The 25,084-nt window shown below is 40.7% G+C and overlaps 1 long non-coding RNA gene across 1 annotated transcript; it reads left to right on the top strand.

The window, feature by feature from the left end:
- The first annotated feature begins 1,041 nt into the window (after positions 1–1,041).
- Positions 1,042–23,506, top strand: LOC135415273 (uncharacterized). The gene is made up of 3 exons (XR_010431041.1): positions 1,042–1,161; positions 3,346–3,457; positions 23,334–23,506. It is a non-coding gene; the product is annotated as an uncharacterized LOC135415273 (long non-coding RNA).
- The last annotated feature ends 1,578 nt before the right edge of the window (positions 23,507–25,084 follow it).

Raw genomic sequence — 25,084 nt, 5'->3', positions numbered from 1 at the left:
AGGTAAGAATGTGACACATTTCTTGAGTGATGTGGCACCTACTGTAAAATTGTTATTTCCTTTAAAAAGGCTACTCTCTTCAACAGAGATGAGGAGAGAAGAGATGAAAGCAAAAGTTTGTTTATTCGGCAGTTGCATTCAGTGATGGCTCAGAAATGCTTTGGACCAGAGACTTCTTGTATTAGAGGTTGTATGGAGGTGTGTTAAGAGTCATAGAATGTAATCATGTCGTATTGTATGCATCATATCACAGAATTTCATATGGAATATGAATAATTGCTAAAGTGAGTTTCTCAGCAATCTACAACAATCTCATCATAGCTACAAACTACCTCCCTCTTTACAATATCTTTGTTTCTTAAAATGTGCAAATAGAGTTATAAAAAGTTTCAGAATAATGTATTATTAAGAGTTTATGTAAGACTTATGATTCAATCAAGAAACTTATTCTTAGTTCACAGTATCAAACATATACATATATGTTTCTACATAACCTATTGTGGAACTGAAGTGGTTATTGAAGTATACTTTTCACAGTTTAAAATATGTTCTAACAAAAATCACAATGCCAAATAAAAGTACACTGCCAAACACTGGTCTTTACTATTCCAGTCACAAATGCTCATTGTTTGTTTCACCACTTCGTTCCCTGGTGGGAGAACTTGCACAAATGCCCTGGGCCTGTAAGTCTTTAAGAACCATACTGTGTATTTTTGAACCTCTTGATACTATACTATATGCAATGCTATGTACTGAATTATATATAGTCAACAATAATCTTCAGTGAACAGGATTTCTTGTAGGAAATCATACTCATACTAATCCAATATCCTGTTGCAAGAAGGGACCGTACATGTTGTTTCACAGAATGATGCAAACAGCCCAGAAGCTGGTGATTAGGAGATAATGTGCTCTTGGGGAAAGGCTCTTCCCAAACGATGGATGGGGATGATGCCCTCAAACCAGAGAGTTCATCTCTTGTTCTTTTTGCTTCTGACATTTGATACTTTGACGCTGAGTTTTGCTCTTGTTTTTCCAGATACTTGTTCAGAGATTGATCAAGCAAACCAGGAGTTTGAGTTGTAAGGCTGGACTGAAGCTGGATGAATAGAGCATGTTAAGTCCCAGGGAGAGAGGCTGATGAAAGAGCACACAAAAAGGGTGAATGGTGGCTTTCTTATAAATTCATTTACAAACATGTTAATAGAAGAGTGATTCTTTTTACTGCTCTCTTTTCCATTTTCTAATGTGAACTCTTCTACACAAAATCTACTTTTATCACAGGCTAATTTTCATTTTTACATATAAAATTCTCTATTACTGCCTCAACACACAGTCATGATTTCTTCTGGTTTGTGAATATATGAATGAAACCAAAATCAACTTGACACCCGTCTGTACAGTACAAAGACCGAGATGGGGTGCAAGCTTGAACTTGTGCAAAGCTGAGTAATACTAGACTGTTATCTTGTCATTAAGAATTGCTTTGAGTCCCTATCTGTTCAGCAACTCTAATTAATGATCATTTAACTGTACTGTCAGCCTCGTTTAAATCTGAGTGTTGCCAGTTGCTTCCTTCATGCGGGCAGCCAATAGGTGCTGGGGGAGTCGTTCATGCATAGCATTGTCCCAGTGGCGCTGGGCCTATAGCATCCCAGTTTAATAGGGCATTCAGGGCTCATTAGCGAGGAAACACATCAGGAGTGACCGCTCCACTGCCACACGTTGCAACTAATAGCCTCGCCGAACAGAATCGTTTCTGTTTCTGCTCACTTGTTTTTGAATCCTTTCAATGTCAACAAGTGGTCATGTCGGCAGGAGCCCGCCATTCTCCCCAACAGTTTTATCCGTTGCTCTCCTGAGCCAGACTTGTGTCCTCCTCCATTGTTCCAGCCACAATGGAGCCTGAGCAATCACAAAGGCTTCACAGCCATTCATCATCAGCTCACGAATTCTGGGGTTGAGATTACCCGCCAAAGTTTTGGGCCATCATTTTGGCATAATGTGTGAGTGCCCGTGAAATACAAATAGTTTCTGAAGTTTACATTTTTGTTGCAAATGCACAGGGCGGTGGAGGGGGGGGGGGGGCTGTGTTAGGGGCTACTGGATGGAGAGAAAGAAGAGGAAATAAAACCTGACATCACTCTGGCTAAAAATAGAAAAGATCCTGTGGAGGGGAGATAAGAGACAATGAGATTTCTGCTGGAACGAGAGGTGTAGAAAGGAGCAACCGGGGAAAAGGAGGTGTGTCCAAAAAGGTATAATCGCACTTTTGGCTCACAGATTTGGAAACAATCCCTTGGCTTTGGCAAGGAGGCACGGGCAGCTCTTGTGTTGCTGGAATCCAGGAGGTACAGAGACAGAGTGCCCCTGATTGAGCTCCCCTCCTTCCGTTCATGGAAATAACCAGCATTTTTTCCTGGTTACTGGAAACATGACTGGCAAAAGGCTCTCTAGAAGCATACATCTGCTGCTTGTTATTTGTATTAGGTTAGCATTTAGCCCCTGTTGTGCTAAATAGAGAATGAATGGATGTTTTACACCTGGAAACATGAGATCTGAAGATGTAGTGACTTTACTAGGGTCATACTATGAAAGTCAGAGATGAGAATCAAAGCTAAAGTGTGCATGTGTGTGTGTTTGTTAGCTTATTTTGTGCGTTGCTTCTACAGTGTCATGTCCTTCTCTACATTTGAAGTCACTGGGCTGAATCCTGCCTGCTTGAATGCTGGGCAAAGCACACATTCATTTGTTGTGGACTGGCTACTGCCCGGACATGCTCAATGCACCCAAAGCATCCTCCAAATGATCCACTTGGGATGATAGAGAAAGAGTGCACTGTGGCCACAGTGCATAACAGTGCCATCAGATGTTGGTTGGGCACATGGCAGAGAGCTTGCTGGACTCTTCCACCTCTCCCTTACCACGTGTTGTTTCAAGGAGTTTACCTTGTGTTGGTTTCGCCTGAGTAAGGAATAATGGCTAAATCCCAGTTAAAAGGATTTGATTTGGAAAGTTTTGGAGACATTTGGAAATCCCTATGAGTATCCTACACAGTATCATACAGTATCTTCCTGGTCATTTTAACAAGCCAGGAAGTTATAAGGTGACAAAAAGTATTCATAAGAAAAGTAAAAGTGACCTTTTTTTTGTCTGTCACTGAAGAATTAAGTTTGTCAGAAACCACAATCATAGGCAAAGATGCTTTTCAGTACAAACACCTAGAAATGGTCTCCTATTCCACTGTACACTGTATATCAACTACAGACTTCTCTTTTTTACCTGTTGAAATTATCAGAATGGGAAAAAAAATTAAACTGTTTTAATTTTTTTTCTTCCCAACAGGTCAGTGTCCACTGTATGGCCCAGGCTAGTATAAAAGTACCAAGAAGCACTGCATGTGTATCTCCTGACAAGAGTTTTGTGTGTAGAGCTACAGCAGTCTCCACTGTCACAGGTAATAGGAAACAGTAGAACGTTTTGAGGCCATGCCTTATGTGATCATTGCCATTCGAAAACAGCCACAATCCACTAATTCTGTAAATATTGTGTTTCCTGTTATCACGTTCGGATCTGCTGCAATTCTAAAGGACTAACTTTGGAAAGCAGGCTCTGTGTAATTCCTAGTTATCTATTGTGTAGTTACACCCAACTGATACTGCAGCAGGGCAGGTGTTTCTTCTTGTCTCCCATGGTGAAAAGCAGGAATGTTCAAAGAAAAACAGCCGCCTGCAGTATGCTTCAGTGCTGTTTATAGTTTGGGTATAAATTAATGAGCATGATCTGGTCTTACTTTGAAACTAGGCTGGAATAATCCCGGCTGGAATAATCCCACTGATTTCATTCCTGTGTGGTATACACACCTGTGAGGAGTCAAACCCTTGCTTGAAAATCTTGAATTTCAGTTGTCCTGGTAATTACCATGTATAACTCTTGGGTGAGTCATCACTGCTAGTAAAGTCTTCATGAAACACAGTAAAATAAATACTGTGATGTTAAAGTCCCAGCTACAGTAGATGTCCATGCAGGATTTACTAAGTGACAGACTCACAGCTACATCCATAAACTGAACCTTCAAGACCCCAGAGTATTCATGATCCAGGAGCATCCCCAGATCCAAGTGGGGTGCTAAAGCTGCATAAGAAAGATAAGAAGACAAATGCAGTCAGGAATGGAAACCAAAATAAGTAAAAGTGGGGAACCATATAGGCTACAGATAACTCTTTGCTGCATTTTGCATGTTACTGGTGGGTACAGGAAACACAGATTGTCATGTCTTGCAGACAAAATAAGCAGAAGAACATCATGAGGTATCTCAGCAGGTTTATGTGTAGTCTAAGTACGTTCCAGATACCAGGACTTAAATGGTCGTACCCATGTCAACACGACATCTTTAGGGATCCTTAGAAATACTAGAACAGGGACCCCACCTGTGCCTGGGGTTAGGCAGCAGCTTGTCAGAATTTATGCATAGATGTGTTTTGTGGAGCAACGCAGTAAAATCCTGACCTTGGTAAATCAGAGGGTGTTTTGGCCTCAGTATGTTTTCAGGTACTTGTCCCAGTCACTTTTACCAGACCCATAATGGTATGCATCTATTCAAGCCTTTCAAGGACAGAATATTTCTTTTTTCTTTTCTTTCTTTCTTTCTTTTTTTTTTCTTTTTTTTTTTTTTTTCTCTTCTCTCTAAAGCAGCTTATGAAAGAGGTAACTGCTCCTTTTCACAGTCAAAGTAGGATATTCTGAACAGAATGCTAACTAGACTTGGGGCCAGACTGGAGAAGGGTTTGGGCGGTTTTCAAATCTAGGTTTTTGGTGTCAGGATCATAAATAATAATATATAGAGAAAAGCATATCTGGAAAATTCATAGGTATCAGACTCTGACATTTCTTTAGTTTTTCTAAAAGTTTGAGGTTTTCCCTAAGAGAAGGCAAATCACAGTATGCAAAAAATTATCTTTTTTTTCCTTTTTTTTTCTTTTTCTGTTGTTGTTGAATTTTGCAGCAGTTTTATGAGTTTTATGAGATTGTTGATTAGTTGCATAGACCTGAAGGCCTTGGTATTGAAAATATTCTAGCTGAGCTGTATGTAGCCCTCTGTATCTGGATACCAGGTCTCTTAAGTCCAGGTCCTACAAAGACATAACGGTATGCATCTGCCTAAACAGAAACTGCTCATTTGCTTAAAATTCTGCACATTGTGATGAGTTTTTGTTATTCTGAAAAAGAAATTCAGTGCAAGTTACATGAATGCCTAAATTTGTGGATTTGGAGCACGTGTGTGGATAAAGCAGTAAACTGAGATATATGCTTGCCTCCCAAAGGGGAGGTTTGTCATTAAAAAATGCTTTTTATTCATAGCTTCTGAACATGCAGTGTTGCACTATATAGAGAGTAAGTTGGAGTTTTTTGATATAATGTCAGATGAAAGTAGTCTATAGGGAAGTATTCTGAACTATAATGAGCCACTGACTGGGAGCAAGCTTTGTCCGTGATACCAGCCACATGGGTGCATGATATTGATTTCTTGTATCAGATACCATGTTGGTATTTCAAAATGCCACATCTGCACCATAGCTTCTTTTCTTATCCTCAGCAGATACATTTTTCATCGGTAAATAAATTGAGCACCTGAGATGCGACATAGGTATGTAAGAACCCAAGTCCCATGTTGCTCAGTCTTGCTTTGTATTCTGCATTTGGCTCCAAGTGGTTTTTTTTAAGCCAAAAGGTTATGTGCAGTTCAAGTCAAAGCAAAAGTCTCCCTTATCTCCATGATGATGCAGCAGTTCATTCTACCTTTTTTTTTCCCATGCTTTACATCTGAAACTTCTCGGTTTAAACAACAATATTTATGCAGTAGGGGTAAGCTTAGATAAAACAGTAGCATAAGGTAGCCTAAGAGTGGTGGTGAGAGGGAAAGCTTAGACTTTAATAACAGTCCCAGGGAACTGATGAAAGGGTTAATATGATGATCAAGCATCAGCCAACCCACTTTTCATTGCTACGTGCTCCTCTGAACATGGGAATTGCCTTTGGTGCAGAGTTTTATGGCCTCAAAAGTGACAATCCTCACACTTTCTAGGGATGTGATTTTGTGACTTGGGAGTAATTCTGATTATCGGGTGAAAAACCAAGTGAGCAAAACCAAACTCTGTGTTCTAGTGCAAACTTTGTGGCATAGCCATTAGTTTCTCTCTTTTTTTTTTTTTTTTTTTTTTTTTGGCAAGTAATTTAAAGAATAGCCTTTCCTTGTTGATTGCTCTACCATTCATCCGACAGCATATGGTTTTTGTCTTGGGAATCATCCAACATGTCACAAAGGCAGTGATACTGGACAGTTACTAGGCAGCTTTTGTATACTTTGGGGATAGGGGAAGATGGTATTTTAATAGATTTCCTTGGGGATCTCTTAGAAGGATAATTTAATTGTTGAAATCAAATTTTGGACCCCTGTCACAAATCATTACCTTATCTTTCATCCATCTATCCCCTTGTTGTTCAAACTAATAAAACATGCACACTGCTCTCCATTCATGTGACCCCCTTAGAACATTTCTAACTGGTAACCCTGGTTAATAATGGGTAGGTGGTCTGTTTCTGGTTGAGGATTTTTTTGAAGGAATGGATAGTTTCTCTAGCTACCACATCAACAAGGGTGGCAACATTCATTCACTCAAAATGAAAAGCCACAGAACCACATGAGTGTTGGTGAAATTCAAGCAGGAAAATGACTCAAAGGGGAGGATGCAACCTGGGCCATCCCCTCAAGTACTCGCATTCTGAACACTGGCAGGCAAATTCTGGGCAAGTGAGTCATTGGTGAAGTGATCTGGAGACCCTTCTCGGTGAAGCTGTTAGTCTCCATTGCTATTGTAGTGTTTAATCAATTCCAACATTCACTCAGTAGTGCTCTCAGAAGAGATTGCTGATTTTTCTTGCAGGTTTTCTTGCATATTGAAGCATCTGAGATGAGGTGCACTAAGATGGTGGGAAGCAGCTCGTGGCTCCACTGCTGCAGCTACTTGTCACCTGATCCAAGCTATGTGCCACCTGTAGAAATACATTCAGACAGCACTTGCATCTGTCCTGTCACAGTCTCCCCATCCTTTGTAGCTTCTCTCATTTCAGCAATTCACAGTAAGGAGACAGGGATGAGGGATAAGGAGCTCTGAGCTGACAGAGGCCAGTTAAGGCAGTAAAAAGTGAGTAGGCAGCAGAGTCAGGGTGGCCCATGCTATGAGGTTTGTGGTATGGTCTCAGAGCATCCTTAACCCCTCGCAAAAGCTTAGATGACCTTCAAACTTCTTGAATTTGATCTGAAGGCTGCTTCAGCCTTCTGGTCACCCCCTGAATTTAGGAGTGGAGAACGGAAATATGTGTAGATTTCTTATTTCTCACTGTTCAACCACATTGTTTGGATATCTCTGATTGTGTGAGTGATTGGGTTAAAGTGATTGTGATTATTTATAGACAGGATTTCTGAGCTTAGCCCAGCTCTACTTGCATGGATATAACTGGGGGTTTTTAAAAAGGGATCACTGTACCATTAAATAACCCAAAGTCCTCTTTAAGGCACAGTGTTCCCTTTGCAGGCACTGAACAAGCAGCATCCATCCCTACTGTTAAGTATTTATCATCTAAAAAAAGCAGAAAACAGAATATTGAGGAGCATCAGGTCCAAAAATAAAAATGTATGTGTGTGTGTTCAGACCAAGGAGGTGATAGGCAGTAGCTGCACACTGTTTGCTCACTCATTTATTGGCTACAATTCTATGGTTACTTCTCATTTTTCATTACAACATCCTATCAAATTCTGTTCCCTTTCACTTTAAAGATATTCTTTTAGATGCTGTGAGCTCAGAAAAATTGTATTTAGAAACACAAAGAATGACCTAAATAATACATTTAGAGGCCGTTTCTACCAAAATGTAGCCACAATCCCTATCATCTTAGAGTGGGAATCATTATGCAAGTTAATAAGTGGACTTCTAAAATAAAGGGATTTTTTCCTAGTTAATTCTGTGAAAACAGGATCAAATCTAGTGCTTCATACATTCAGGAGCTGATGCCTGCTAAGTGCAGTTCTTACATGCTTCTTTATTCACAATGCTAAGAAAATCCTAGCTTTCTTTTTAATGTTTGATAAAAAATGTTTTTCTGGAACAAACCAAAACAAACAGAACCCAACCGGTCTTTTGTTGGTTGCTCCACTTCCCAAAAGAGTCCAGGGCACTTGGTGACACAGCATCTGCCTCAGATGCTATTGAAGGTATTCAGCCCCTAAATGCTCTTCCACTGACATTCTTTTACGCTGTGGTATTTGACAAACTCATACAACTGGGCTAGAGGGAAGGAAAAAGGCATCTTTTGAATAGGGCGGAAAATGTTTAATCTTCTCTCCACCTGATTATCACTTAAATTCTCAGGAACTTGTCTGTGCAGTTTCTACTTGCTTTCTACTTTAGGGAAAGCCAAGTATCCATGTATCTTTGTTATTAAAAATACTGTTGTTTTTGCTATTAACAACAGGTTATTAGAATAATCCCTGTAGGATTTTCAATTGGAAACTGGATGAAGTCTCCAAGCCCCAGTGTCCTTTTACTAAATGTGTTCAGGATTAGACCCTAGATTTGTACTGCTTATTTTGAATTATATGTTCACTAATTTTAAAGGAGAAAATGAATTAACACTATTTCTTCCATAGCAAAGCCAGTGGACTAATGTTGATCTTTTGAGGACTGTCCCTTTAAACCATCCGAGGTGTTTATTTTGTGTATGAAGAAAGACTTTACTGCTCTGACTAACGTAATCCTGGCTGTGTGTAGAAATGGGGGGGGGTGTGGAAAGAGGAAGGCCTATTGTTCTTTTTGTTTCTAAAAACCAATGTTCCTTTTTATAAAGAGATTTTAGTGTAGCCCTCTGTATTCTTCCTCACGATAGAGAAATTCAGTGAAATAGTATCTATTTCCTCAGATTGCTATCCCAGATACCATAACACCACATGGGTAGTAAGATGTGCTAAATTAGAGGGGATTTTTTTTTATCACCTTAGTGGAAGTGTTTGTTCCTGTATCTTTTCTTTTTCTTCATAAAAAAGAAAAAAAGGAAAGAAAAAGAAAAACTTCACAGAACAGTAAACCTGAGACACGGATTCGAATGCCAGACAGTTGAATGAACAGGATAATCGGGGTATTTTTTTTGACAGGTGCGACAGCCTGCCTATGACTGGCATTATAATCATTACCATTTTAATAAGGCTCTAATAGGGGGGCCGATAATTCAATGGGGTGTGAGGATCCTAATTCAACTCCCAATCCCACATGAATGTGCTAGAATTTGTGGGCTTTGTTTTCCTCTTTTGTACCCCTGAATGCAAATAATTACTGGCTATAGATTCAAAAATTCTTAGAACTGGAAGCTAAATTAGCTCTCCTAATACTGCACAAGAATGTCAATACTCAGGGGGGAAAAAAAAGGAAGTAAGTGGTTTTTGGTTGTTTTTTGTATTACACTTGTGGTACTGCAAAGGTTCTGTAGCTTAAGTGGTTTGGTTGGCAACATGAATAATACCAGCACTGTTTCTAAAGGACATGCAGCTCGCTTTCCCCCCCCTCTCCCCACAAGGAAAAGAAAATGTATTTGTCTGAAAATCATTTCTGGAAAAATCATATGCTGCTTTCTACCTGTTATTTTTATTGCTGTTGCCTTGGTCTCCTCTGGACGTGTCTGTCCACTGTATTGTTTCAGCAGTGGTGTGTGGTATGTTCAGTGCCTGTGGCCACACTTTCACAGGAGCCCTGTGGGCATTAGTGTATTCAGTTTATCCCATTCAGATGATCTGACACAACAATTTCAAATCCTGAGGCAGTGCCCCTTACTGCAGTTTGAGGCTGGGTGCTGAAGGCACCCTGTGGGTGCAGGAGCCACTCAGCACCTGAAAAGAGTGTTTCTAAATGTAAGAGAAGACACCAATCTCTGCTCAGAACACCACTTAGATTTGTGCTCAATAGCATTTGAATAGCTGTTTCAAACCCCATGAGGCTAAGGGGTAAGTAGCCCTTTTTCCTTGCTCCTACTGACTCTCACCTTGTGTCCAACTCTCAGGACAGGATGAGGGGGAATGGACCCCTCTGGGCCCCTCTCTCCCTTAACAATCAGGACAAAAAACTTTTCTTTTTTGTCTCAGCTGACCTATGCAATGAATTTCTCTATTCATTTTTGATCAATAATACATATTATTATTTCTAGCTAATGACCAACAGGGCTACATGGGACAAGACTTTGAAAAATTGAGAGGGATATTTCCATATAACCCCTTGCAGCTGGAATCAGCTTCTCCCGCCCACTATTTCTGATCCTAAATTAGCTGTGGAGTCTTGCCATGATTTCAGTCCTCTTTCTCTTTCTGTACACGCATTGCCTGATGTATAAGGAATATGAGCAGCACTTATTGTATAAGGGAGTGAAAGATAAGCAAACACACTTCATACCATGTAAGAGCGGGAAATAACTAAGGTGGACAAACTGTTCTGTGAAAATCAGCCTGAACCTTTGCCCCAAACTGAAATACAGAGTTTTGGAGATTGGCCAAAATCTGGTTAATCTTTCTCCCTCTCTGTCTTTTAGTGGTATTTATGATTTCTCAGCACTTCCTGGTTTCATCTGAGTCCAAGAACAGGAGACTGAAATATCATTGAAGAGGCTATTCACAGTGTTTCCAGCTGGCTAGGACCATGGAACGAATGATCTCTCACAATCTAGAAGGATTTTTGCCCAATTTCTATCCTGACGAGATTCCAAACTGTTATAAAATTATCCTAATTATCTTGAAACTTTGAAAATATGCCCATCGACAAAATAACTGACATCCTTCACCTGAGGAACCTGTGTACAGAGAATTCATTAAGTTTTTCTTTTGCCTCTTTGTGCAGAAGATGTTATTTTTTCTTGATCTTGGAAGGCTTTTCACAGAAGAAATAGACTGTACATAAGATGTGTTCCCTTTGGGATGTTTTTGATGCATTTCAAGTTTTCATGGACACTAAGATGCAAACCTAGACAGCTTCTGTCTTTATTCAAGCATTGAAACTCATTCTCAACCCCATGGTTAATATAAGAGTGGATCAAATGAATGTTTTATCTTTTATGATGAGGGTCTGTCACTCAAGACTACCACCTTAACCCCGGATCTTACAGGCTGTCTTAGTCAGCTAATGACATTTGAGTCACCTCAGGCAGCTCTAGGGGAGAACCCTGGAAATCACCCAGAACTACTGTATGATTTCTCAGCTTTAGTACTCACTGTAGGCCCACTGAGCATCCTCTTCATTTTCTGAATATAGTGAATCAGGGAAGGCTTCTTGTCATCTACATAAAGTTTTTGCTCTTCTACCTTTTGAGCTCTCAGCTCATGTTGTATACACAAGACTGATAACTTTGATCCAGAGGAGAGGGTATCACCATCCAGAGGTGGAAGTGCTATACCAGACCTCAACGAATTAGAGGACTGGGCAATCACCAACCATATGAAGTTCAACAAGGGAAATTGTTGGATTTTGCACCTGGGATGGGACAACCCTGGATATACAGACAGACTGGGGAATGAGATGCTGGAAAGGGACCTAGGGGTCCTGGTTGATGGCAAGTTGAATATGAGTCAGCAGTGCCCTGGCAGCCAGGAGGGGCAACCATGTCCTGGGTGGCATAGGCAAAGCATTGCCAGCCGGTTGAGGGAGGGGATTGTCCCACTCTGCTCTGCACTGGGGCAGCCTCACTTTGAGTGTTGTGTGCAGTTTTGGGCACCACAATATAAGAAAGATATTAAACTGTTAGAGAGTGTCCAAAGGAGGGCAGTGAAGATGGTGGAGGGCCTTGAGGGGAAGCCGTATGAGGAGCAGCTGAGGGCTCTTGGTCTCTTCACCCTGGAGAAGAGGAGACTGAGGGGAGACCTCATTGCAGTCCAGAGCTTCCTTGTGAAGGGAAGAGGAGGGGCAGGCACTGATCTCTTCTCTGTGGTGACCAGGGACAGCACCTGAGGGAATGGCCTGAAGTTGTGTCAGGGGAGGTTTAGGTTGGATATTAGAAAAAGGTTCTTCCCCCAGAGGGTGGTTGGGCACTGGAACAGTCTCCCCAGGGAAGTGGTCACAGCACCAAACCTGAGAGAGTTCAAGAAAAGTTTGGATAATGCTCTCAGGCACATGGTGTGACTCTTGGGGATGGTTCTGTGCAGGGCCAGGAGTTCGACTCAATGATCCTTGTGGTCCCTTCCAACTCGGCATATTCTCTGATCCTGTGAGTCTGTGAAAGGCTCATAAGCATGTTTTAAATATTGTGCTGTAGATGCATGGAAAGTAAAAATAATTTAATTTTTGTTTGTCCATACCTGTCACTCACAAACGCTTGATCAGCAGGTTGATCTGAACGTTGGACATCTTGGTTAAACCAGACTGGCTGATACCAAAAAGCTGTCATTGTGAGGAAATACTGGGTTTTCTCAAGAAAAAAATGTCAGGATTAGGAAGCAATCACTGCCTTTCTGCAAATATTAGAAAGAATATATGGAGATCTGTTCGCCATTGCACAGTTTGATTTAGACTGGACATTTTTACAGATCAATCTGAGATGCTGTGACAGACTGTGAAGAGCAAAACCTGTAGCTGGAGAGGTTAGTCTTTCTCTCTGTCTTGTCTTACCCTTTGCTGACAATGTGGCTAATTATTGTTCCTGTAGGACAGTTTTCTTATTTTGGCTAAAATGATTTTTGACAAGTTTGTGAAGAACAAACCGAAGATGTCTCTCTTCTCCTTAGACCTTATTCAGTTCTCTGGGGGACAGGGTAATATCTGGTTGTTTGGAGATGATTTTGAGAGTACACAGAGCTTTTCCTGCTGACTTGGACCACATGATGTGGTTGACTGATCAATACCTTTATTCTTCTGTCTCAGAGATCACAGGAGGCTGTGCTAGACTGGCTCCTATCCAGCAAGTCCTGTCCTTGGGGACTTTCTGTCTCGTCTTGTCACCCTTTTGGTTCAGTGTGTCCAAAGAGTTGTTAGGTAAGGGTCAAGGATAACTTTACAGGTTATTTTCAGTTCTCACTCTTGGATTCATTAGCTCTAGTCAGGGCTGATAGAAATTGCACTTTTAGGCAGCCACCAAGTTTGAGGGAATGCCAGGCATTGGTGACAAGCATTTGACTATGTTTGTGTAGAAGTAAAACCAGGCAAAATGTATGTTGTTATGGCTGAGGAAAGGTTCCAGAAAGAATCACAAATATTTTAAAGATTCACAGAGGATATATCCTTTTTTGTGATTCAGTGGAGCAGGAGGTAGGAGTCTGATCTGAGCTGCTGCCACGTGCTCTCGAAGCGTGAGAGTGCAATGCTTTCGGATAAACTCCCCACCCAAGAAATGAAGGCTATTCCTCTTGCTTGTCAAATTATCTGCTGTTGTCATCTCTGCATAATCACCATGTTTAGCTGTGGGCCCAGAGTTAAGCATGGATGTAGAACAGCTGTTCTGCCCCAAATAGCTCAGTGGTCTGAGAAAAATAAAACAACATGCCTGACAAACGTAAGGGAACAACATTTGTCTATCCTGTGGTGGAGAAAAACTTGTTCTAAACTTAGATGTTTTGTTTAGGGTATCAAAAAGAGATTACAGGGTAATTTATCTTGTTTTTATAGCTCCCCACATGATCCCTATTTCCTACCTGTTTGAATGAGGTTTCTTATTGGGTCATGTTTCAGCCACTGCACCCACATAAGACATTCAGGCAAATGCTCCTGTGGGTTTAACAGGAGCAGCCACCAGTCTGGAATTCAGGAGGAGAAACCCAAGCCACCGGTACTGTTACCCCTTGATTCCAACCCAAATGAGTCCAAACCTGCCCTGAGAAACAAAACAGAGCAAATCTTGGCCTTCCCAGTTGAGGGTCGAAGTGGGGGGAAAAAAGGGATGTGAAGATGCTGACTTTCCCTATCCCTAATTGGGGAACTAGGTGAGATTTAATTGTCTTGTTGAGCTTTCCACATGTTTAGTGGGTAGCAAACTTTCCTGCAGGTGAAAGATTAGTTCAAGTTGTCTCAAAAATACCAAAGGAATGCAAACGATACCCAGCTCATAAATTTCAGTGACATTACCAGGCCCAAAAGATTATGATGGAGCAGCTAAAGGTACTGTTTCTGCCTATGCCACTGGCCTGCTGCCTGCCACCAGCATTTCACTTCCCTCTGCTGTAGCTTTCCCTTGTCAAAGTAAGATCTAATACTGACCTGTTCCTAGGCAGGTCTGTTCAAGGTTCACAGAGTTTTCTGGAGAAGGGGCTGCAGCTAAAGGAGCTGCTGTAAAAATTTTGACCATTAGCATTCACTTTGATGTGTCAAAAGTAACCATTTTTCTGAAAGGTGCTGGAAGTTTCATTATGTGGAGAGTTTAGACTAACATTAAATACAGGAGGTTTTAGAAATCATTCACCCTGAAGACAGGCAAAACTGACATATTCACAGCAGAACTGAAAAACATGTTTTATCTGTGTTGTCCTTTGTAATTATGCTGCTAAATAACAGGAGTATTATCACACCAGGGTTAGTGCCAGAGGATTACCCAAAGTTTTTCAAATGGGATGGTAAAGTGGTGCAAACAGGTGCACAGACAAAGAGCAAAAGAAGAGGGGAAAAGTGAGAGAAAGAAAGCTGAGGCCTTCTAGTTTCAACCACATAGCAAAATTAATGGTTTCTTTAAGTGAATAACATAGCTAGATTACTACTGAGCATGTAAAATTAGAGGAATGGGTCATATCTTCATTTCACTCTTGTTTTAATTTAAGCAAAGGGGGCCACTTTAATTGTGCTTTGCCTCAAAAAAAAATCTTTTAATTGGAATAATTTTAAAGCAGAGAAAATGACTCATAAGAAGAATATGGTCTCTGAAATTTGCTTCCCAATAACTCCCTTTGCAAACTGGATCCTACAAACCAGGATTTCTTTTTGAATGTTCTACATTGTGTATCCAGAAAGAGATTTCTAAATGAAGTTAAAATATCTTTACAAGCAAAACAGTCAACATAAGCACATGCTTGTTGTTATTCTGTTTTTGGTGTTTCCTTTTTAATCTATCTTTGTGTGTTAATTTATTTGTGTACATCAGAGCCACATGGACATTTCCTAATCCCTTCAGCTCAGAAAATAATTATGTACTTTTGCACAGTTTCTTTGCAAGATTAAACTAAGAGAAGGTTGTTGGTGCTACTTTTGAGTATGAAATGCTATCAAGAGATGCATTTCAATATTTACTGTTAATTACCACAAACAGAGCTGTTAAGGGTTAAGGATTTGGTTATGGACATCTAGGATATTTTGGGGAGGGAGAGAAGGGAACATTTAGGTCTTCCTCATGGGAAGCTCTCTCTCAAATGATAGCTTTGGCAATATTTTGTGGTGGAAGGAAGCAGTATTTCAGGGATTTGGGTCACTGGGGAAAGTGTCCCATCCCACAAATTTCTGTCACCTCTATCTGTTGGCTGTCACTGAGAACAGAGGCATAGTTTAGCTTACTGATTGCCTGGCATTTGAGGTAAGCCTCCAGGTAATTATAGGCTTGTTACAACCACTTTAGTACCCACAATGCCATGAAGTTGCAGAAGCTCTGTATGAGTGACTAGGACAGATCTGGGATGGCATATTGATGTTCCCCCTGACTAATGCCCCTCAGTGGGACCACTATGATTCTAAGCAAGACCTTAAAGGCATCTATGGCTTTGTTTTGTAATTAGGATGTGGCAGCCTCTGAAAAGAGATCTCCTTAGAATACTTCCTACAAAGAATTGTCATTATAAAAATATGTAACTGCTGGTCCCTGAATCACGTGGTGTGGGCAAATCACGGGCTTCACGGCTATGCAAATAAACAGCAGCCTTGCGATGCCCCATCCCCTCTTTTCCTGTCGGCTCTGTTCTTGTGCATCTCTAAAGGGCATTGAAATTGCAAGTCAGTCCTCTCAGCGGGCTCAGTGCCCCGCTGGCTCACAAGAAAAGGGACAGCAGGGAGTTTAGGGGCAACAGAGTACACATGTATGTGCTCACTCCACATGCATGCCCTGCCTGTCATCCCAGCAAGACCAATCACCCTTCTGATTGTCATTTTGATCCTACTTCTTCATCTGACATGCTTCGAGTCCTCCAGCCAGGACTGTGAAGGACTGACACTTTCCTGTCTCAAAAAGAGCCCTGAGATAACACACAGTAGACTTTGTGGTGAATCAGGTTTGATTTCTATCTGAATTTAAAGTCACGGTGTTGACTTGATGACAGTAACTAAACATTGTTATTTTATTTTGTCTGTCAAAACATAGCCAAAAGGGGACATCTGAGATCATGTCTAGTTCAGAGGAAGTCAGAAATCAGAAATTCATTCCCTTTGAGTAACTTTTTCATTTCTGTTTATACATGTGAAAATAGCACTTTTCATGTTTTGGAACAACTTTACTGAAACAAAATGCTTTGGTATTATCAAAATGAATTTCTTTTTTTTTTTTTTTTTTTTTTTTTTAATATTTTTAGTAAAAAAACCAGTAAACTCAGTTTTGCTTGACAGGGTTTGTACTGCCTAACGAGGAAGCATTTAATTTGAAAATGCAGCATAAGTCTAGTTACATGGTCCCCAGGACAGTTTTCAGTAGACGAAAGTTTCGCATTCCTGGAGGTCAAGCTCTGCATGAGAATTCGTATCTCCTGTGTGATAATGCAGTAGCCAGGATCAGCTGAGGTGTCCAAGATAAGACATTCCTCCATTAAATAAGGCTGACAGCAGAGCTCAGCAAGCAAAGTATTTCTGCCTTACTGGTTTGCCCAAAATCTGATGCTTGGATATGGATATAGTGATGTTCTTTTGTAGTTCTCCCATTTAGCCCTGTTCCCTAGGAAGGGACACCTGATGAAGCTGACTGAATTGTTTGAACTTGTCTGCTTGGCTAGAAGAGAAGCAGCCAGATGAATGTTTCTTACTGGAATAAAGCCTGAAACCTAATCTCAGCTGTACTATTAATAGCAGAGGATCTGCATGGAGGTGAGTAGGATGCAGATGCAGGTCTCCTGCTTGGACAGCACCTCCTTCCTTTGACCTCTTGTGGGACATCATGTCTTTCAAGCATATTTCACTGAGAAGGACAACAGCAAAATGGAGTTTGTTGTGAGCCTGAGATGATAATTACTAGTGTTTTCTGCAATATCTTTAAAACCCACTATTTTATCTCATTTTGTGTAAGCCAGATTGCTAGGGGACACAAATCAGTGATTCTCCATGGATGACTCCAGTTTTCCATTAGCAATGGGTCTGGCCACAGAACTTGCTTAGATTTTGGATTAGTGTGTTCTTTGCACTGATCAAACAAAGTTAGGAGAGTAAAGACTGTAGAGATTTCCAGAGGCAACCCACTCCCAGCTGTTAAACACTGAAATTATAATTGAGGTTCAGACACATTGGCCACAAAATTACCCATTTAGAGCATGAAGAATTTCTCCTAAATAAATAAAGATGGCTTGGGCAAGTGGGCTGAGATGTGCCACTTACACAGCAAGTAAAATCTTCGGGTAGATTGGGCTTTATAAAAGCACTGTACACCAGGAATAAGTATGGAATATAGAGCACAGGACTTGTCACATTAGTAAGCAAAACTGAGTCTGGAAGTAGCGTGAGACCCCAGGAAAATACGGCTAATGGAGAAATGAATCCTTGCAAAAGAGAAACAGTGGTTTATTTTCCAGGTGCAAGGGAGTAAAGTGGATAAGAAAAGTGCTGGCTGTCACATTGACTTACCTGTGTGGCACAAAGAGGAAGGTGTTCCAGCCACTGGGAAGTGCGATAGAGGCGTTGTCATGGAGTGCTGCTTGGGCATTGTGAGTTGTGTCAGCCTTGCTGACAGAGGGATGGTTCTGGTTATCATTTCTGTGGTCTGCTTGGAATCACAGCTTGCTCTTTGATCTCTGTGTGCAGGGAATAATCTACAAACCCATAGGGGTTTGGTTTTCGAGCCTCAGAGTGAAGCAAAAATTTCACTCTTCCATAGGAGGAAGATTGCAAAGGAGACAGGCTGACTTTAGCTTTGTTTTGTTGGGTTCTTTTGTTTGTTTGTTGAGTTGGGTTTTTTTAATAACTACTCCGCATTTGAAAATTTTTTTCTAGAGCCATTTTAAAGAATTCTAATATTTCTTGCCAATGTGTTTATTTAAAAAGGAATGAAATCTAGAAAAAGTGATATTCTCATGGTCATCTTTACCTTTACAGCTGGCTGAAGCAGTGGTCTCTGCTCAAGCCTTAGGAGGATGAGCCAGAAGATTGATTTTCTCATGTGCACATGATCAGCTGTGATGGTTCCTAAAGTGGGCCAGCAAGAAAGCCAGAGAGGGACTTTTTACAAGGGCATGTCATGATAAGACAAGGGCAAATGGCTCTAAACTGAAAGAAGATAGGTTTAGATTAGATATTATGAAAAAATTCTTTACTGTGGGGGTAGTGAGACACTGGAACAGGTTGTCCAGAAAAGTTGTGCATTCCTGGAAGTGTTCGAGACCGGGTTGGATTGGGCTTCAAGCAACCTCGTCTAGTGGAAGGTGTCCCTGCCCGTGGCAGGGGCCTTGCAAACTAGATGATCTTTAAGATCCCTTCCAACACAAACCATTCCATGATTCTGTGGTGTTGGACCATGGGCACGAGGCACTAGCAATTTGGCCAGTGTCTCAGTGTGGGACTGTGATACCTGGTGCTGATTGCACAGGTAATGTGTGTGCCTGGCTCTGCCAAGAGCTGTGCCAGGCTGTGCCACAGGGTCCTCAACAGCTGTAATTGGTGTTTACTCATCCAAGAGAGGCCAAGATCAGGGATAACACCAAGTCTGTGTGACTGTACATTTTGAGAGAGAAAAGGTGCTCCTAGGAAAAGGGTACTGTACATTCATTTTTCTGAACATATACCCGGGAATTCAATATATCTGTGAAGGCACCCAAAAGAGAGGAATTTTGTACAAGACTATGGAGATTTCCAAAAGAGCTGGACAACCATAATTGTTCTTGGTCTGTATATTTCATTTACATAACTTCATTGAAATGTCCTAGGCTTTAAAAAAAAAAACCAACAAAACCCCAACATATTATCTGCCACTATCATATATATTCAAATAAACAAACAAACTGCTATTGCACAGGAGGATGATAATGCCAGGAACTAACATCTTCCTTCTACTCCATTTATCTCAGCAATGCACTCTTAGTCTGGAGACTGTGATATTGAGTATTGTCAGGTTGGGTTTCCACTAATTAATGAAAAACAGGCTGCAAGCACAAAGGATTAATTTGGCCTATTCACTCTGATCACAAACATTTTGAGAATCTGTTTAGCTTTTTCTGAATGGTGTGAAGCAAACCAAGGGAAAAAACATCTTGTTTCAGCTAGCTAGCCAGAAAAGAAACCCACATGGATTTACCTAATGGGGTCAAAGCTAAGAAAAGCAGAGCATTGTTCCCAGGAGTTAGACAAGGCAGTTATCTTATGGAGAAGGCTCGTTCTGAGGCTCTATAAAATTTAGAGCTACTAAATAATCCTGTGAATTTAAGAAGGGAGCTTTGCTCTGCCTTCAGAGGGAGTTTTGCACTATCATTATCAGGTGGATCTAACAACAACTCCTGTGTTTTCTGGCAGCCACAGGCCCTTTTACAAGGGTAAAACGGTTTTGCCATCAGGGTTTTGAAACATCCGAGTCAAGTTCTCAGCTGGTGAAATCACTGTACTTGGTCAGTGAAGAGCTTGGCAACCTATATTCAGGTCCTACTTGCACAGTGTCGAGTGTCTTTGATTAAACTATAATCAGAAATTAGCAAGGACATAATTGGCACGTGTGTTACTGCAAGACACGCGTAACACAATTCTTCTAGGCGTAGGCTGTAAATATGTACCTAGGCTGGTGTGCTAGCAACGAGCTACTTGCTTGCTCCTAGGACTTAATTACATGTTACGCCGATCGATGAAAGGTTAAAACAGCTGAATCAATATTTTATTGCAGTTCTGAAAACTGTAGTTATAGCATATTAGACTACGAGTGGCTGACAAGTTTAAAAGCCTGTAACTGAATCAAAGTCTGAGTAACTGTTGTGTGTGCAATTTAGAAACAGTTAATACATTCCAATTGAGAGGATTTGTTTCTAATTAATATAAAAGCTGTTTATTTAAATCCTAGGCAGGCAGTATTTAAATACACAACAAGTCACCTGGGAATTCCATCTAAACCACTTTGTGGAAAGCTGTTATGTTGTGCTGAAATAAATCCAGCATGAAGTAACTGTATTCTCTTCATTCAGAGTATAGAGCTGTTCTCTGCATGCTGTTTTCTTTTTTTCTTCTTCTTCCTGAATATGCTAAAATATCCTTGGCCTTGTTCCTGATTAAGGAATGATGTAATTTGCAATGTTGCTGCCGTTTTCTCTGCTTTTATTGCCTGCATATCGTCGATCACCCATTAGCAGCACTTGTTTTGAAGAGGTATCATGTATGTACAAAATGAAAGTCCTGGCAAAGGGAACACACACTATCAATAAGATGGAGATGTGCATGGAGATATGTTGAGTGATAACCAACAACATTTTCAGAGTTAACAAATACTACTTTTTAGAACTCCTAGTAAACTTGAGATCATGGCTTTGTTTTCTTGATGGGGCTTTTCAAATTGACTTATTAAGATATTTTTAATATTTTTGTGAGGTTTGAAGGGGTTACAGGTAATGAGGATAGTAGCATCAAAAGGTCTTATAGCCCTGTCAGCAGAACAGTTACTGAATTCTTTCTTTTTAATTTTTTAAATTATTTTATTTTTTTCCCCCTGCTTGAAAGAGTGGGGTGGAAAAGATAATGTTTTGATTAACAAAACCAAAACAAACACTAAGTTAAGAGTATTTTTTGCATCACCAGGAGAGAAAGAGTATGAAAAAACTTCACAATTTCATGCTAGTGTGTCTCTCACCAGCAGTACATTCCTGTCACTAATTTTCACCAGACAGCTTCATTTTCTCCCCTCCATTTTTTTCCCCCATTTCATCTAACTTTTCTATCCTCTATATATGTGCATTGTGCTGACAATGAGACCTGCAACTTACTGAAGATCATATCAAAGAAAAAGGCAACAGCACCATGAAAGGTGGTGTTGGTAATTCTGCGCTTCACCTGCAGTTCCTACAGTAGGTTTGAATTTTAGCAGTTTCCTAATTGGTGGTGGAGGTGGGGAGCTGGATGGCTGGGCTAGATTTGGGCAGGTTTTGTTGAGTTAGGTCTGTGTAAGAGTCAGCAAAGGTCAGTTCACTTACTGTCTCATTTTTATCCTGTCCATCATATGGTGAACAAGTTTGTCCCTTGCAAACTTGCAGAAGGCAATGACTTTATTCCATTTTCACCTGGCATAGTTGTAAAATCCGCCTCAGATAACTTTCCCTGCTTCTTAGTTGTGTGTTAATGAGGTGTTTACTGAGTATTTCTTCCTCCACAGACCTCCAGTCCACTCAGCCAAGCTCAGACTCCAGCACTGCTTGCCCAGTGCCACCCACTCTTAGTCCAGGGATGCCTGCCCTGCAGGAAAGTGAGAGTGATGTAAACAGGGGTTTAGCCAGCAGGTCTTTCTATGGAATGCTTCATATTCCTTTGAAAGGAATAAACAAACCAGCAGGTTAAGTATGGAGCTCTATTTCTGCAGGGATTCCCTTCCACAGATGGTTTCCTTGGAGTGTTTTGTGGCACCTCTGCAAAGTACAGCTTTAAAATGTCTCAGGAGAGTAAAGTCTGGTATTTCTATCAGTAGGGAGGAATGACATCATATCAGGACTGGGGAGCAAGGAATGTTTGCCATGTAGACAGTTGTAATTTACAGGCAATAAATGAATAAATTTAGATAACAGAAGAACGAGGCCAACCCTCATCTGTCTTTTTTTTCCCCCCGCATAAGAGAAGTTGCACTGCCTCCTAAACTTGCTTCTGCACATCTCTACCTTTTCCTGTCTGCTGTGCCTCTTGACAGCTGCCTCACGCTGTGTATTTTAGGATGCATGTGTCACTAAACATGTGAAAGTAACTTCCCATAAAAATTATAAATCCCACTGTAAATTGAGGGCCAATCTCTGCACGAAAAGCTTGTGGATTTTGACTACTGAATGAAAGAAAAGCAAAACAAAAGTAGTTTTAAGGGTGCCTTGGCTCTAATCACAAGCTGGGTGGCTGATGGCATGAGGGTTATTGGGAAGTCAGATGCTGTCTATCTTCAGCGACAGGTCCTCTGTAAACCACAGGTGCATCATGTCGGGTTAGGCCATTTCAGGTTGGGCTGCATGCCTTCAGGTGCATCCAGAAGAAATCACTGTCAGTGATCAAATATTGATATACTGTCAAACCCACTGATGTTAGTGTAATTTGAGTCATTTATGAGTCTTTACTTAGCAGAGACTTAGAACTACAGTGACTTAGAGCCTGAATTGTCTCTGTGCCTGAAGAGCAGGTGGCCAGTCAATGTTCAGGTGGGGATTATTGCTGCCGACAGTGTTAGAAAACTTGCTTTGCACCTGCCTCCTCCTCATAACAAGCACACAGATAAAAAGAGTCCGATTCCCTGGCACTGCCAACCAAGTCCTCCAATCTTTCAAAAACAAATACTCAACCTTGACTGTAAAATAAAATAGAAAATAAAAGTTACCACTACCTTCTATTGCCTGTTGATTGACCTGAGCACTCTCCAATAGCAAACATAAAAGATTAGATACCACTTTCCATACAGGTGTATGCAAACCATTTTTTGTCTTACCAGGAGACTGAATTGTTCAAAGTTCTGGAAAATGTCTGTGTGCAGTTTTACAAGTGTACTTAGCAAAAGGAAGGCATTGACTTATGCTTTCAAAGGTGGTGATTTACAATGTCCTGTATAGTGTTTCCAAAATCAAGAGTTTTGTTTAAGCTTAGCATAATGTACTGAAAGGAGATTTCTGATGCAGTGTGTGTGTTTACAGTGCAAATACAGGGCCAGGCTTTTTAGAAATTAATTACTCAAAATGCTCTTACAGAAGAAAGAGCCAGCCCTACAAGGGATGGGCCAGAAGGTTCTTCTCAGAGACTGATGTAAGCCAAGAGAAACTTCAAAAAGAGTAGGTTTCATGTGGTGAAGTCAGTCTTGGAGGGGATGGGGGCATCTCTGAAGACACAATTTCTGCTTGGAGGAGATGGACAGCATCCTTGACTGTTATAATGGCTTTGAATCCCAAATTCACTGATTGTCTTTACTAAAAAAAGCTATTATTTTCTTTTTTAAAGGAGAGAGATGGAGAGAGAAGGAATCTGAATTTCTGGCAAGAAAAAGAATCCCAAAACTTAGGAGCACTGCTGAAAACTGCTCATGAAAATTTTAAGATCAATTTTCAACAAGCAGTGGTAATTTCTTTCATAAATACTGTTCTATATCCTTCATAAATAAAGCCAAACAATGATTTCTGACTTGTTTCTTAAATATTTTTCTATTCCCCAAAATATGGGGTTCCTCAATTTCTCCTTCAGTGCTACTGAAAGCAGCCTTTTGCAAGAATTAGAGATTAAATTTTTGTCCCATAGTGGTGGGTCGCCATTGAACAGATATCACTTCTGGTGAATTGCAGGGACAGAGAAACTTTACTTGGACAAATAAGGCTTTCTAAACTGGCATTGAAGAATTAAGCAAAAATGATGGACTTACCTTCAGCCCTCAGCATCAAGGGGAAATGACATAATTTATTAATAAGTGAGGATCCTGCAAGAAAAGGCCCGCCTTTGCAGTAGTTACCTCAGCATGGAGAAGATGTAAATTCATCCCTCTTATCTCTGTAAGAATAAGTTATTTCAGAATCTAACTGTCCTGGTCTGAAAGGATTTATTCATCCAACAGCTGAGACAAAAAAAAAACTAAGTTGACATTTCTGCCTGGCTTTTTAGCTCCTTGAGACTGTTAGTTGGCTGCTGCTGCTGGGATCTGTATCCTTGTGGCTACTTAAAATCAAAGATAAGATTTTCCTTTTCTTCCCCAGTGTGTTCACACAGTGTCCTAAGATACAGAGCAGCCACTGAGGAGATGCTGTGTTTTAGTTGCTGACATGTTTCAGGGCATGGCTTGCAATGGTCAGAGCACAGTGGGAAACGACTGAACTCATTGTGGTGAACACAAGGTTGTTAGGGCCACACTGCTTGATGAGGGTCTCCATGTGAATGTTCTCAAGGCCTGACAGACCATACATCTGGACAGATGTGGGGTGGGTCTGGGCCAGGTGTGAGCTCTGAAGAGCTGGCACTGGCTCTCCCACGTTTCCCTGGCTCTGTGCAGCCACTGTGCATCCATGTGGGGATAAGGTGAGTGGGCAGCACACACCACCATCACAGCTAGTGTGGTAAACACTTTTACATACAATATAAACAAGAAATTTGATCTGGTCCTATTTTTCAGATTTATTTCAGATGGCTCTACCTAAAATTGCATTTCCTCTCTTTCATGTAGTCACTTCCTATCTTACATTGGGGAACAATATTCCTAATACTTTACCGGACATTAATCCTGAAAGGATTCACCTTTTTCCCACAATCACTTTGAAAATGTTTTTCTATGCTTATTCCTTTTGTAGAAAGTTTCTTGACTAATGATTTGGACTGGAAGATGATAATTTTTCTTTAAAGGCCTTCATACTTCTTCATCTCACTATTTTCCTTTCAATGAGCTCTACAAATCACAACTGCCCACCCACCCTTAAAAGGAAAAGGTTAAGGTCTCTTCTGGAGTTCATTATAGGATCTGTATTCAGGAATGACAAAACTTCAAAACTGAAATACATTTGCTATGTGATGACCAACTGTGAGCTTTAGCCCATACTGTTGTGGTGGTGTGTTTTACCTTGTACACAACGTCTACACTGTAGGCCACTGTTAGCACCGGTCAGAAAAATGACTTTATTTTTTGTGATTATGATGCTTTAATTTCTAGTTTTCTAGGATTTTCTAGGATTTTAAGAGCTAGATTTAATAGCTAGTTTTCTAGGATTTTCTAG

This window comes from Pseudopipra pipra, chromosome 5 (genome assembly GCF_036250125.1).
Source record: "Pseudopipra pipra isolate bDixPip1 chromosome 5, bDixPip1.hap1, whole genome shotgun sequence".
Classification (NCBI taxonomy): Eukaryota; Metazoa; Chordata; class Aves; order Passeriformes; family Pipridae; genus Pseudopipra; species Pseudopipra pipra.
Note: the sequence above shows the minus strand (reverse complement) of the source record. Positions and strands in the feature narration are given on the sequence as shown.